This window comes from Pleurodeles waltl, chromosome 5 (assembly GCF_031143425.1).
Source record: "Pleurodeles waltl isolate 20211129_DDA chromosome 5, aPleWal1.hap1.20221129, whole genome shotgun sequence".
Taxonomy (NCBI): domain Eukaryota; kingdom Metazoa; phylum Chordata; class Amphibia; order Caudata; family Salamandridae; genus Pleurodeles; species Pleurodeles waltl.
This window is the reverse complement of record NC_090444.1, coordinates 1,663,758,174-1,663,767,645: the sequence shown is the minus strand read 5'-3', so window position 1 is coordinate 1,663,767,645 and position 9,472 is coordinate 1,663,758,174. Positions and strand designations below refer to the sequence as shown.

The following is a 9,472-nucleotide window of genomic DNA, read 5'->3' as shown; positions in this document are numbered from 1 at the left end:
TGGTGGCCTGCAAGAATTAGTAGACAACCATGTCTGTGATTGATTTCAAATATATTTTTTGTTGTAAAAGAAGCCCGTTGTTCTTAAAGGAACACGTTTCTTTTTGTTTGAAGTCTCACTGAAACTTTTCAAAAATGTACAAAGCGGAAGGTGTCCAAAGGGTGCCCCTTACCCACTGCAAATCAGTTACCACCTCAGCATGAGAATTGGTAACTTTTTAATGGTTTGTGAATGGAATTACTGTTGCAAACCATTGATAAGTGGACACCGAAAAGAGAGTTGCCATAGTCTAGGCGGGACAGTATCAGAGCCTGGATGATAAGCCTTCTTGCCAAAAAAGGCAGGGTTCTAAGAATTTTCCTCAGGGTTCTTAGTAAGCCGAAGCAAGATGCAGCCTTTTTGTAGATTGGCAGTCCATCGTAAGGCGGGAATCCAACCAAAAGCCCAAGCTCTTTATCTTTTCCTTGGGTGAAGGGAAGTATTTAAGATCTTCCAGAGCCATGATAGGGGACTTAAGGAGAGCTTGGTTTCCAACTATGATTACATCCGATTTTTCATTATTAAGTTTAAGTTTAGAGATAGTGATCCATCTAGCTATGTCCGCAAGACAGGAGGATAGATTGGATTGAGTAGTGCTGCTAGTATTGGAAAGAGAGACTACCAGCTGGGTGTTGTCGGCATATGATACCAAAGAAAGGCCATGAGGTTTGCAATTCTAGCTAAAAGGAGCATATAAACATTAAAAAGAGTGGGACTCAGCGAGGAGCCCCGAGGGCCCTCGAAAGTAAGGGAGAATGTGTTGGATATAAAAGTGCGGTCAAGAATTTGGAAGGTTCTATCTTTCAAGAAGGAGGAGAACCATTTTAGGGTGGTACCTTCAATTCCTATTGCAGAGAGTCATTGAAGTAGTATATTGTGATCTACTGTGTCAAATGCAGCGCTGAGGTCTAATAAAATGATAGCCGCATGTCCGCCTGAATCCAATAGTTTACAAGTATCTTCCACAACAGCTAGTAAAGCTGACTCTGTATTATGTTGTGGTCTGAAACCCATTTGTGAGGGATGGAGGAGTTTGTGATCTTCAAGAAAACATGGTAGTTGATTATTAACATGTTTTTCAATTATCTTTGACACAATAGGGAGGAGAGCAATAGGTCTATAATTGCAAGAAAGAGTTGGATCGAGTTTAGGTTTTTAATAGGGCTTCACAACTGCATGTTTCAAGAGCTGGGGCACAGGACCAGAAGTTAAGGACTGGTTCAGAATATCTTTTAGAGTGGGTGAGATTGTGTTCGAGGCCAAGGTTAAAACATGTGGGGGGGCGGGATCAAGGGGGGATCTAGACTTTATGGTGTGTAAATAGTTAGTAACTAAAGCTTCAGTTACAGGTTGGAAAGAAGGAAGTGTACTTCTTTTTGTTGTTGAAGCAATTGAGGTGTAAACCATGGTTTGATCTTGCATTCAATCCTTCTGGTAAACGTTTTAGCAGGTAATATGGTGTCTAAGGAGGTGGATATCCACTTATTAAATTGTCAGAGGCTAATCACAAGCAATTCGGCTAAAATCATGACTTTTTGGTGTATGGGTGAGATGGGACTAAGGCTATCCCTTTTCAGAGAATCTCTTTATTTGTTGTCATATGAAGTACTGGGTGATGATGTTGTAAGGCCCTTTAGAACCTGGGTTGGACAACCCTGTATAGTCTCATGGCTCATGCCATATTTTACATTGACATTTATTTTTTTATTTGTATTACAGCAAGCCTGCTTTTAAGCATTTGTTTTTACATATTTTATCGGCAGCCTCGTCTAGGAAGGCAGAGTTCATGCTGCAGGCATAATCAGCCTTGTACTGCACATAATCTGTACTTCTTGTCCATGGCTAGGATGCACAGGACACGATATGCTAATTTGTATTTGCTACCCAGGAGTCACCTTCTCTCTCAGAGACACAGCATTACAACAGATCAGGTGCCCAAATGAGGCATGGGTCATTATATATACTACACTTAGGTCCAAAACGAGTAGAGGGCATACCAGTCATGACCATCCTAGGATGATTTTCTTCCTATTGACTGCCTTGCTGAGGCTGATCTTTCAGCTTTTAGAGGAGATTGCCAACTGTCTTAGAGACAGACCTCCGAAATTTTGATTCAGGTATGGGGTTGGGGATAATCCTTTAGGTTGGGCCAGGCAGAAGGTTACAACCACTATGCTCTCAGATCTAGACATAAGGTTTTAGCAGGAACATCTAGACTCTCTAGAAACATGCAGTATTGTGGGGATGTATGTATGCTTCACTCTTGTTGTCATGTTGGTTACTATGCTTTGTTTCATCTACCTAATTATTGCAGCCCATGCTTTTTCCACTTAAAGGCGATTTCTTCAATAAAACATTGAAATTTATCTTGCATCTTCTATTTCACCTTGGTGTGTGTGAGTAACTGAACAAAAAGTGTATGATTGAGGTTGCTGTAATCACCTTTTACCCAAACAGATCTGGAGGTTTGGGTGAGGTACTGCGAGCTAGTTAGGAGTTAGGCTGACAGCTGCCAAGCAACGCGGAGTGCATTCAGTCTTCCGCGTTCAGTGGTGCTGCAATCCTAAGCACGTAGTCCTACTACCAAAATCGGAACCACATAACAATAAGTTCATTCAGATCTTATGTCCTTTAATAACAATAGTGGTGTAACTTGAACATAGGACAGATTGTGATTTGGAACTGGGCACCCTTGCACAATAGTGCAAACCACAGGCCTTAGCTTGAAATATGCATGTGTAGAAGTAGATTTGCCATAATAAATCCATGATCCAGGCAAACACAACACAGAGAAAAAACATAACAGAGAATAATGAGAGGCAAGGCAATAATGTGAAAAACGAATGGAGAAACACATTGAGGCCCCAGTAGTCGTGAAAGTTGTTCTTAAATAATACCCATTTGTAATATTTCAACTAAACGCAATTCTGTCAATATCCCTTTCTCTTAATGGTGCTGCTTCTCTAGCTATCATTTAAAATTAAATACTTCGTCCCACACCGTGTTTTGCCTCCACACAGTGCTTAGATAACTGGTTCCTTAACATCGCAAACCATGCAAAGGTTATTTAATAAATTAATATCTTAGAATCAGTTCTCTAGTTGTCGCCCTTATACAGTACCAGAATAACCGCACGAGGGCTTGCCTTACACACAAGGCTAATAGAGGCTGGGAACCATCACCTACATCGAAAGGCTCTCCTTCATTGACATCTTGGGCTTAGTACTTGCCAGTAAGCCAGCCATCTGTGCGGTGGAAAGTCGAGATTGTAGGAAACAAACGGCGGTACTTCAAGTCAGCAAGAAATATAGTGCAGAAGAAAATGTTTCAAATCTGATTACTAATTTGTGTTTCCATAATATTAGACACTCTTCCCCTAGCCATGCCCAGGGCTTAATTGATGTATAACCATAGATGCCCTTGAACGCAGCTATAGCCTGTGTCTTACAATTCACCCCGTCACCTGCTACAAATGCATACATGATAAGGGTTGCTCCAGTTATCTTCTAATATATCCTTTTTACCCGTTTCATTGTTATTTATTATTTTAAGCAGGGACCTCTTGAAAGTGTAAGATGTGCCTACCTGGATGGGAAGAGAAGACAAGCACGTCTGAGGTTCAAATTTAACCCAATCTATATGGGACAAGCTCAAAAATAGTATACTCATAACTTTGCAGATTCAGACGTAAATCTGAAATAGTTACAGTACATCTGGACATAAAGTCATGTTGATCATGGTGTATGATTGTGGGCAACACCCTGTTTAACCTTTTTGCTTGAATCGTGGTGAAAATTTTAAATCGGAATTAATTAGAGAAATGTTCTGGTATGATTTGCATTTGGCAGCATACTTATCCTCTTAAAAAAATAAGTCTTCCTCCACATACTTAAGTAGGGCCCATTCAATTCTAGTGCATCATGAAGTTCTTTTTATACGTCCAACCCAGACTGGTGCCTGGCCCCAGATGATCTCCCTAATTACCAGGTCCAGTAACTGAATGTGATTGACTGCCAGTTGTTCTGTGCCGCTATATCAATTGCAGGGGGGATACCCCGAACCCAACAAAGCGTGAGCTTGCATCTAATTGTTGGATTGCAAAGAATCCTCTCTGCAACATACTGTACCTTTAAAATGCTCGTAAAATACCATCCTGACCTTCTATCAAGGACCTAATTTTGTCACAAATTTTAGAAATGTTATTCTTAGCCATCTTTGCTTTAATCTAACAAGGCAACGCAGACCCCCCCCCCTCGCTTGTAAGAAGTGGCTCTGGCAGTGCTTAATTTGTAAATTAGGAGGTGCCGGTGCTCAAAGCCCTTCTCTTAAACACGAGGCTGCTGTAATTAAATCTGCCAGCACTGAACACTGAGGCAGCATAATCCTGAAGCCATCTCGGGCCTCTTCAATCCCTTTACGGCCACCCCTGCCCCTTCAGCTCATCCTGCAACTTTCTACTTTCTCACTTTGTGACGCTTTTTAGTTTTTCCTTCGCCTATCTTTCCCATACGCGTCTTTTGCTCGCAGCAAATGCTTGAGGCATAAGAATAAGCCTCGGCCCTCACAAATAAGTGCCGGTGCTCAGCACCGGAAACAACAAGCACAAATTAAGCACTGGGCTCTGGTGCTTCTTGGGGCGGAATGACATGTTGAGGCGGGACGTAGCATCAGCATGTACGGCTGCGAGTGCACTTTCTTCCGAGTAGAAACAAATCTGTGAGTTCTTGGTTTTGTGACTCTTTAACAGTCAGTGAATGAATGCACACCCATTGGGCCGACCTGAAGCATCAAGGGGCACCTGCATGAAGCATCATGGGGAGTGCCATGATTCATCAGGGCATGGGTTCATGGTACAACACTATCCTTGTTACTACAGGGCCAAGGCACGTGAAACACATTAATTTCTAATCTCACAGACTCCATCAAGAAGGCTCATAAAATTATGGGAGAAACTATACAAAAATGAAACTAACTAGTTTGCGCTTGCACAGATGCTACATACCTCCAGCAAACAAACAAAACAAGAACAAGTGCAAAAATACCACCCGTCTCTGATGTACTTGTAAGAGTGGTGGAAGGGTGTCTCATTTACTGTATAAAGACTACGCAGTTCTGAGATGGAGTAAGAGTAAAATAATAAGACTTCTGCGATCTGCAAACCACTTTTGGTTGTCCTGATTCCTGATTATCATGGAGGTTGGTTGGACAGGCTGCAGAATTTGGCGAGTCATGCATTCCCTCACCATAGTCTCAACTTGCTCATAAAGCGATGGGAACTGTAATGTGGGGCCCTAGGCCCTCATGCTGGTAAGTAAAGGGACGCAGACACGGTGGTGGGGTGGTACTAAACTGGCCTTAGGCACGTGCGCCCGGCCCCTTTTATTGGCAGGGTCACCTGACTGGTGACGCCTGTGTTGGGTGGGTGTATGTTACATACGTAAGACCAGCCCTCAGCAGAGTGGCTGGCAGAAAGTCTAGAATGAGTCCAGCTGGACTCTACATCCCTCCCAAACTTTATTGAGGAACCAAACAAAAGTCCAACCTGTAAAAGAAACAATAACAAAGCACCACAATCAGTCTCTCGGCCTCTAAAAGGCAGACTGCAGAATTGCAGTGGACATGGTGCAGCTGGGAGCACCCGGACACCTCCGCACGAGTCCGTAATTTAACCAGGTACAGCTGGGTACGAACACTGTGTGGATGAAGTCCAGATACTTCAGTTGCTTGTCCACGACCTCACAGTTCGCTGGATATTGTTGATCGGGTCCTGCCTGGGCTCATGTGGTCAAAGTCTATTTACAGTTTCTGATGCGGGTGCATCTGGAGCAGTGGGGAGTCCACTGTACACAGTTCTGGACGGCATTCTGACTCTGGAGATTGTCTACCTCCTAAGACTGCAGATGACGTGACGGCCTGGGGCACCTGGGAGTCCAGCGGCAGAGAAGCGGCAGTCTTCCCTCTCGTGCCAGATCTCCATCAAGCAGGAGTCTCCTCGAGGCCCTTTCACGGGCTTCCACGGGACTGTGTGGACTGTGCTTGCCTATCTCAGGCCCAGCAAAGACGTCTCAGAGGAACAGCCTACAGGACCACATCCTAGTCTCGCATGGAGCCACAAGGGTTGTTGATGCAGGGTCCGCTTGCTCGAGCCATCCGGATTCAGGTGCTCTGGCCACGGTGCAAAGTCTTCAGGTGACCAGTCTCTCGATATGAGACCTCCGTGCTTCCGGATGCCTGACGTGGAGCTGTCTCAGATGCATTCTCTCAGCGATATTCCGCTCTCACAGGAATTTGTTGGAGGCCCTTGTCCCTGGATTGCGGTGGGACTGCGTGGGCTGTGCGGGCCAACGTCGGCCACGCCAAAGGAGTCTCTCTGAACTCCCAACAGGGCCACGTCCTAGTCTTGTGCAACCCCAAGGGTGGATGGTCCAAATGATCTGGTCTGCTCTCACCGGCAGGCGTCTGGTTGACAGAGCTCATGGCAAGTGTTCAGATGATAAGTTTCTACGTTGCCAGACATGCCTTGTCAGCGTCGGTTCTTGTTGCTGACTGTCTCCACTCAGGTGGTGCTGTGCTCCTCCTTCGATGATTGGGCGATGCACCTCATCATGATGATGATGTTTTTTTTTCATCCTTTTGCAGATCAAACAGGTGGCGGCGGCTTCGTCAGCGGAAGGACCACATGATGGACATAGTGGCCACGGCGGGTCTTGTGTGGCCTGTGCAGTCAGCGTCAGGGATGCCATCACAGTCAAGCAGCCGGTGACAGGTGACAGGTCGGTCGTACTGGGAAGCGTGGGGGACCACCCGCATCGCTGTCTTCAGTGACGTCTGCTCACCCCGGTGACTGTCTTGTACTGATGGGTACCTCCTCATCTGCTCGCACGAGTCCTCAGTTGTGTCACTCTACTTCCTTCCACTTTCACACCTGCGATGGAGTTGATCTGTGGTGTGACCGGTCTGTCACACTCCTCTCCTCATTTCTTGTTGGCATCGTGCCACAGGTCACATGTTGCTTCACACGGACCTATCACTGCACTGCATCTTCCTCTTCATCCTCGATGTGGCGTTGTGCCACAGGTCGCATGCTGCCTCACATGGACCTATCACTGCACCTCCTCTGGTGCATCTTGCTCGGTCGCAGCCTCTCACAGGCTGAGTCCTGCGGGTAGGACATGATCTGCTCTTCAGGCAGACCTCTCCCGGTCTGGTCCGTTCCCGGATCCTCACGGTGGACCTCTCTCTGGCAGGAGGGTCCCCGCTCTCTTCCTCCTTCTCTTCACTCGAGGGCGCCGCTCTTGCGCCTCGAGGCTGCGCTGTTGTGGCGCTCACTCCTGCCATCTGCTCTGGCAGGGTTGGTCAGTTCAAATGACCTGCTCACTGATGGGCCAACAGTGGCCATCTTCCATCGCTGTGCGGCCAGCTGACATGGCCTCTTGTCCCGTGCGTTACGTCACGCTCTCGGGTACTCTCTCCATCTTCACGGACTTTACCCATGTCGTCACATTCTCGGGCGCTGCTCTCTGTGCTAGCTGCGCACGTGTCAGTCTCTTTTTTTTTCTGGGCGTCCTGTGGCAACGCCTGGCATGTCCCGTTCTTGTCCTGCTGTGATGTCCATCACTGCTGGGGCATGTGGCGTTCTTTTGGCGGTGGCGGCGGACGGCCGCCAGAGGCTGCGCAGACCATGCGCGCTCTCTTCGTACCTCACGTGGCACTTGTGTCCGTTTCTCACTGTTGCAGCTTGGCTGGGACAGCTGCAGTCTTCTTCCCTTTTTCCAGCGTCGCCCGTGTCGCTTCCTTCTTCTTCGCCATTTCCGTCTTCTGCGCCGTTTCTGTCTACGGGCGCAGTCTTGGTTTGGAGCAGTCACTTTCTGAAGGTGCTGCTGTAAACTTGCCTTCATCCAAGCTTCTCTTCCCTTTAAAACAGAAATAGGGTGCAATACCAACTCTGGCCACTGGATGCCAGTAGTGCACTTTTTTTTTCTAGCTTGAAAGACAGTCTTTCCTGTTACCGGCCTCGTTTATTTCAACAGATGCCGGTGAGGAGGGCATGCTGCTGGGAGGACTTCGTCATGCTGGTGGGGGCTACAGGTAAGTGTAATTTTATTTTCTTTCTTCTCTCTCCTCTTTTTCTTATTCTGTCCAATTTTTTTTTCTACCACAGCTGCATAGCCTCGTTTGAGGAGGCATGCAGAGGGCACACATTTCAGTGAGAGGGGTGGGAGGCTCCGGGCACTGTTTTTTTTCTTTACTGTAGGTGCGTGTGAGCACCTCTCTTCTTCGTTGTTCCCTTGGAGGTGGGGGAGCGGCCCTGGGCAATTTGCTTTCCTTTGGTGGTGCATGCCAGCACCAACACGGATCCCTCGTTGCGGCCGCAGCAGCCGTGCTTTGTGCTGCGGGCCGTTTTTCTGGCATTTTTGGGGTGGGGGCAGCCGTGGGCACATCTTGTTCGGTGCGCAAACAGCACCATTTGCTCTCCGGCGCGGGAGCTTCACTTGCGCTGCCGGGCGTGTCTTTTCCCTGGTGCCTCTGAGCACCATTACACTCCTGCAGGGAAGAGGGGGGGCGGCCCTGGGCATATTTTCTTCGGTGCGCGAGAGCACCACTTCCAAAGGAAAAAGGGCGACCAGCCCTGGCCCCCATGTGGTACCTTCGCTCTCCTCTTCCGCACGGCGCGCGACAGTGCCAATTTAGAAGGACCAAGGGAGGGAAACGGCCCCCGGTCATTTTCTTTATTCGTGGTGCCCGATCGCACCATGTATTATACACGCAGCCGGAGCAGCCTGACACGCTGCGAACCGCATTCTTTCCTGGGGGTGACCGGACCCAGCAGCCTTTCCTCACGCTGCGGCCGCGCTTTATCCGACTCTGGGGGGTGGGCTCAGGGCATGTTCCTGGGGGCGCAGGGAAAAGCAGCACTGCGTGCCTCGCAGCGCTTTAATTGTTTTCGGCGCCCGCAGCCGTTCTGGCAGTGCTGCGGACGCTCCGATTGGCAGCACTCACCCCCTCATTAACATTGGTGGGGCTGCGACAGCCTTCTTCTCCCCCAGCACATCGCAGAAGATACTCCTTGCCACGTGGGATCGAACCCTCTCGTCTCCAATGTAATGTGGGGCCCTAGGCCCTCATGCTGGTAAGTAAAGGGATGCAGACACGGTGGTGGGGTGGTACTAAACTGGCCTTAGGCACGTGCGCCCGGCCCCTTTTATTGGCAGGGTCACCTGACTGGTGACGCCTGTGTTGGGTGGGTGTATGTTACATACGTAAGACCAGCCCTCAGCAGAGTGGCTGGCAGAAAGATTAGAATGAGTCCAGCTGGACTCTACAGGAACCACACTTTGCTGTGATTTGCTGTCAGCTAGACAAAGCCTTGGTGAAAGATGTTTGCTAACTTTAGGATCCTTTCTTGTAAGCTGGAGGAGATGACCAGCTGTTT

General features: G+C 48.1%; 1 long non-coding RNA gene across 1 annotated transcript in view; it reads left to right on the top strand.

The window, feature by feature from the left end:
- The first annotated feature begins 7,157 nt into the window (after positions 1-7,157).
- Positions 7,158-9,472, top strand: part of LOC138296653 (uncharacterized) — a 43,060-nt gene continuing 40,745 nt past the window's right edge. Inside the window, exon 1 of the long non-coding RNA XR_011203879.1 lies at positions 7,158-8,127. This is a non-coding gene — a long non-coding RNA (uncharacterized lncRNA). The remainder of the gene's footprint in view (positions 8,128-9,472) is intronic.